The sequence below is a fragment of the Mastomys coucha genome, unplaced genomic scaffold, assembly GCF_008632895.1.
Source record: "Mastomys coucha isolate ucsf_1 unplaced genomic scaffold, UCSF_Mcou_1 pScaffold13, whole genome shotgun sequence".
NCBI classification, from domain to species: domain Eukaryota; kingdom Metazoa; phylum Chordata; class Mammalia; order Rodentia; family Muridae; genus Mastomys; species Mastomys coucha.
In genome coordinates, this window is record NW_022196895.1 from 15449500 (window position 1) to 15455106 (window position 5607).

Consider the following 5607-nt stretch of genomic DNA (forward strand, 5'->3'; position numbering starts at 1 on the left):
TGTGTGTGTGTGTGTGTGTGTGTATGTGTGCGTACCTGCATTTGTGAGTATGTATAAAAGTATATAAAACTTGCTGAGTCCATTATTGCTTGTCAGTGCTTGATTTCAGGGCTAATTACTCTGCCAAACAGGATACTCATCCCTGAAAGTGGCTAATTTTTCTTCCTCAGTGGTCATTAGCTTCCTGAAGAGTGAAGTCTAGAGATGGGACCCTATGAAAAGTTTTCCCTTCCACTTTAGCATGACCATTGTAGTGTTTTTGTTAATGCAGACATTTCTAGAAAAGACTGTTTCACAGCCAATTTCTTAATATTCTGGTACTTAAAGATTCTTCTATCCCTTAGAAGAGTGGGCCTGGGTGGGAAAGGGGGTTGGGAAGAAAACAGGAAAGATTGAGAGCAGGGAGGAGGTAGGGAGAGAGTACTTGGAGAGAAAAATGGAATCAGTTTGGGGGTGCAAAACAGGGACAAGCTATAAACCTAGAAGAATGGAAATACCCAGAATCCTATGAGGGTAACCCTAGCTAAGACTCCAATAAATGGTGGATATAGAATGTGAAATGGCTATCTTCTGTAACTAAGTAAGGCTTCTCATGGAGGATTGGGATCCCAACCCAACCACAAAATGTTCTACCCATAATTTGTCCTCTCTACAAGATGTACCTGGGTAAAGGTAGAGTAGAAATTGAGGGAATAGCCAACCAATGGGTCCAGCTTGAGACCCATGCCATGAGAACCAACCCCGACACTATTAATGACATTCTGCTATAATTGCGGACAGGAGCCTAACAATTGTTATCTGAGAGGCTTCACTCAGTAACTGATAGAAGCATATTCAAAACCACATAGCCAAATATTATGTGGAGCTTGGAGAATCCTGGGAAGATGTCTAAAAAGGACTTCAGAAGCCCGAGAGGTCAGGACACTACAAGAAAACCTACAGAATCAACTAACCTGGGCCCATAGGTGCTCACAAAACCTGAACTTTGAACCATAGACTGTACATGGGATGTAACTCTGGCCCTCTGCACATATTTAGCAGTTATGCAATTTGGTCTTCACCTGGGACCTGTAACAACAAGAATAGGTCTTGTCTTGATTCTGTTCCTGCCTTTGGGAACCTTCCGTCCTACTGAGTTGCCTTGACTAACCTGAATAGAAGACGTACCTGGTCTTTTTTCCATTTAATATGGCAAGGTGGGTTGATATCCATGAGAAGTCTCCACTTTTCTGAGGAGAAAGTGAGGAAAGAACATGGGGCAAAGAGATATAGGATGGGGGCCTGAGAGGAGAGGGGGAGGAAAAACAAATTAATTAATTAATAATAATAAAAATCCTTCCATTCTCTTGTCCATCATGCTTCCTGAGCTATACGCATGTATTAGTTTTGAGCCAAGGTCTTTAATGTTTCCACCTCCATAAGCACAGTTTAGTCTACTCCCTGGCCAGTGTCTCCCATCTCACTGCAGTAATGCTGGGATTGTAAACGAGAAACATCACTTTGTGCTTTTAGGTCGGTTTGGGAGATTAAGCTCAGATTAGCAAGCTTGCAGGATAAGAATTTTACCATCTACCTATCCTCAGATCTGATTTTTAATTAAATCTCAAATAAGCAAATGTGTGAAGTGTTTTGCAGAACTGATTTAAGCTCTCCAACAGACATGGGGCCATTTTAGCAATGCAAATTGCTTACCCATATGCTTCTGCTTTCTCTGTGAGTGAGGACATTGCTATATCCACGACTTTTTCTGACATGTGCCAGACTGAACTGTGATATCCTATATTGAACAACATTTAATAAAAGATTTATGTAAATCTCCCACAATTACCCATTCTATGCACTACATCACTTTTTGATTACCACTTTTTAGAAGAGCCATGTATTTGTATGTATGTGTATATATTTAGATATTGAAAAACGTTGGCTCAGCATGAAGATAAATTATCAGGTTTAATTTTCCATCAAAAATGTCTCTAGTATTTCATAACAAGCTATATATTTTATTAAAATCTGACCATTGTGTTCTCATTGTTTTTAGTAGTCTAAGTTTCTGTCAAAGTACTGAAAAATTCTTGAAATTCCTGCATAGACATTAAAATAAAGTTTTATTGCTAAATGCGATTTTGAAATGAGGGCAGACATTTCATTTAAAATTCCCTACATTCTATTTTAGAGAGGAAAAAATTATCATTTAAGCAATTTTCTATTAAGCAGTAGGGTCTTCAGTGTCTAACACACTTCACTAGTTCTGGGATGTGTATGACAAAAATTAAAGAAAAGTTTACTAAAATAACATATACAAAAGACTGATATGATTGTAAAATGTACTTAGATTTCTCATGTAGTAAATTAGGTATCTTAATCTCATTAAGTGAATATTCTGGTCACAAGCAGGAAAATATTATCTATATTTAAAATACTAGGGAAAAATTACATTAGAACGGGTTACTAATGAGAAATTGCTTCTGAGTTCACTTGTTAGAAGTGACCCGCATGCTTCAGTACTGAGAATTAGCTCCAAGCCAGTAACAGAAGCAAAATTAATAATGAGCCTACCCCTGATGGACTTGCAGTTCAATTTCCTTTGAAACTGCCAAACCTACAAAAATTAAATAGTAATTGAGATCTATTTTTGGGATTCTCACACATATATCTTATGAAACACTTTGGCTATATTTGTGAACTTTTTAGCTGCTACCCTGTTAACTTTACTGTGCAGAAAACTCAACTCAATGATTTATAAAATAAATGTGGCTTCTACTCATACATCAAACCTAAAGTAAAGTATTCATCCTCCAGGCATTTTCTCCTAGAATTGTTTAAAGTAGATATAGTCTATATTTTAAAAGTTTTTCTTATGGTTTATGGCTTTATTGTTCTTTCATAATTCCTGATATCACTAGAGCCTTTTTATCTTTCTTACTGGACCACAGGACCTCTGAGTGAAGGTGCCATATTTAATTTTTCACAGTTGTACTTCCAAATTTTCAAAAATTGAATTTTCACATAGGAATATAAGCACTAGCAGTGACTTGTAATATAACCTGTATCTTGGAAGACTGAAGTCAGAGGTAGATCCTGCATTCCCAGCCATCCTGGGTAGAGAGATTGTACAGAAAGTTTGGCTATAGAGAAAGACCTTCTTGTAAAATCCCAAACAAACAAACAAACAAAAAACCCTTCAAAACTCAAGAGATAATAACTAAAAAAACAGTTTTATTTTATATATACTTTGTAACTATATAATCTTTATATTTTCTTTTAATTTACCAGCTGATAAGATTCTTTTACAATTATTTATTTAAATTTTTATTTTACTTTGTTCTCTCATACGGTAAATCCCAACCACAACCTCCCCTCCCTTCTTCCCTCCCAGTTCCTCCCACCTTTCCAGACCCTCTCTGCTCCTCAATTTCTTTTCAGAAAAGAGCATGCCTACCAGTGGTAGGAACCAAACAAGGAATAATGCAATACTATGAAACTAATTATAAACACTCATATCAAGGCTAGATAAGGAAAGCCAAATGGAGAAAGAGGGTCCCACAAGCAGGCAAAAGAGTCAGAGGCAACACAGTCCAAAAAAAATCACAAACTAAACTAAAACATCATGTATGCAGAGGGCCCAGCACAGACCCATGAAGGCTCTGATTGCTGCTTCAGTCTCTATGAACCCTTCTACGCCGTGCTCAGTTGATTCTGTGAGCCATGTTCTTCTAGTGTGCTTGATCCCCTTGGATTCTATAATTCTTCCTCCCCACACTCCTGTGGGATTCCCTGGACTCACATGTTTGGCTGTGAGTCTCTCTATCTATTCCCTTCAGCTTTTGGAGGAAGTCTTCCTGATAGTGATTGAGCTAGGCATCTATGAGACAGCAGAATATCATTAGGAATGGCTTCGTTGACCTTTTTTTTTTCTTCGGTTGTGGTTTGTTCTCTTCTAGGATTCTGATCAATCCATAAGATTCCATGCCAAAACTAACACTTTCTTTTCTTTTCTATACATTCTCTCTAGGGAACTTACCTGGACTCATTCTATAGTTTAAACTAGCCTTGATCTGAAATCCCCCTGCCTTTCATTCTGAACCATTATGGACATGTGTTCTGTTTTGCTAATCTCAAATACGAGTTTCTTTATTTTTCAGAATTTCAGATATGAGAACTGTATGCATATTATTTCCTCTTTCACAGTCTTTTCAGCTCTTCCCATGCTCTCATTTCCTCAAAAGTCATGACATCTTATACGTTCCTTATTATTATTACACAAATACTTATGCAAATATAGTCTGCTTAGTACAGTTAGTGTTGCTTGCCTATTTATGTGTATGGGTTGGGCACTTGGAGTCAGATATCCTATCAGGGCCTCATTCCCAGAGAAGATTGATAATGAGCTAGCAAGGTACTGAGGTGCTGAACGTACTGTTTCTTGTGCTGAACTACTTCTCTTAACTTCTTTAAAATGGCTTCTTTTACACTATAATTAAGGTTTTTCAGAAAGCAACTGAATATCAAGCTTTTAAGCACTATACTAAACAAGTTAATATTATAAATAAAAATACCAACAAGTAAATTTAAGGATCGTAAGAAATATAAGACTTATCTTTGATTCTGGAGTCTCTTTGCATTGGCATTGTTTTTTTTTCTTAGCAACACTTTAAATTGCTAATAATTTGTAATAACATTGGCAGGTATATAGGAGATTGAGCTTAGGTTACAAGCCTAGAGCTGGGTAGGTTTTTAATTAGGCTAGTAGCAATTTGTCTCTCAGATGATATCGACTAACCACTTTTATTAATCAGACAGAGAATCATGGATCTTATTCAGTTCTAAGGTTATAATGATTTAATACATGGAAGTGACCCTTGGGTCCAGAAATAAATTGCCTACAAAAATTTAAGGGTCACCACTAAAGTTCTTGGGAATACCCTTGCCCTCTCACATCTTGAATTTGGAGCTTAGAGATTTGCTTCTGTATAAGAAATTGTCTGAGGCATCGTTAGCCTGTACAGGGCAATTATGTTGTGAAATATTCCTGTATAGAACCTGTTATTAATACATTAACTGGCTTTCATTATCCTACAAGCCATGTGTCATAAACTCATAAGGACCATGTTTAACTTACAAAAACGAAAATCAGTCATATCTGATATCACCTGCTAAAAGCGTTTTATAGACAGAATTACTGATATATAGGCACCTTTTCTCTTACGGGATTAACTCTACACAGATTGCGAAAATCAGGGAAACAGTTTGTTACTGTAAATGGACATTCTAGAATTGTTTTACTTGTTTTGCTTTTTCAGTCCAAGAAAAGGAGAGGAGCTGGTTTTCAGACTGAAACTAATTATAAAATTAATTTTGTCACAGAAAAAAAAAGCCCTTATCAATTCTGAACAATTCAGAACTAAACAGTATTATTTTATACCCCAAGTTTCTTAGAACAACTTAATTGTAGCATGTGGCTTTAATTGCCTCCTTTTTTGTTTTGTTTTCTTGTATACTTCATTAAGCTCTTTTATACACAGTACTTTTCTATCTTTTCTTGGCTCATGTGGAACTCACTGTGCAGAACAGTCTAGCCATGGACTTGTGGCATTACTAAAGCTTCTC

General features: G+C 36.6%; 2 long non-coding RNA genes across 2 annotated transcripts in view; both read right to left on the reverse strand.

The window, feature by feature from the left end:
- Positions 1-1194, reverse strand: part of LOC116087551 — a 1719-nt gene extending 525 nt beyond the window's left edge. Inside the window, exons 1-2 of the long non-coding RNA XR_004117473.1 lie at positions 1168-1194; positions 954-1068 (exon numbers count right to left, since the gene is read on the reverse strand). This is a non-coding gene — a long non-coding RNA (uncharacterized LOC116087551). The remainder of the gene's footprint in view (positions 1-953; positions 1069-1167) is intronic.
- A 1-nt stretch (position 1195) lies between these two features.
- On the reverse strand, positions 1196-3079 carry LOC116087552. Its single transcript, XR_004117474.1, has 3 exons — positions 3045-3079; positions 1693-1777; positions 1196-1281 (listed from the first exon to the last, which is right to left on the reverse strand). It is a non-coding gene; the product is annotated as an uncharacterized LOC116087552 (long non-coding RNA).
- Positions 3080-5607: the final 2528 nt, after the last annotated feature.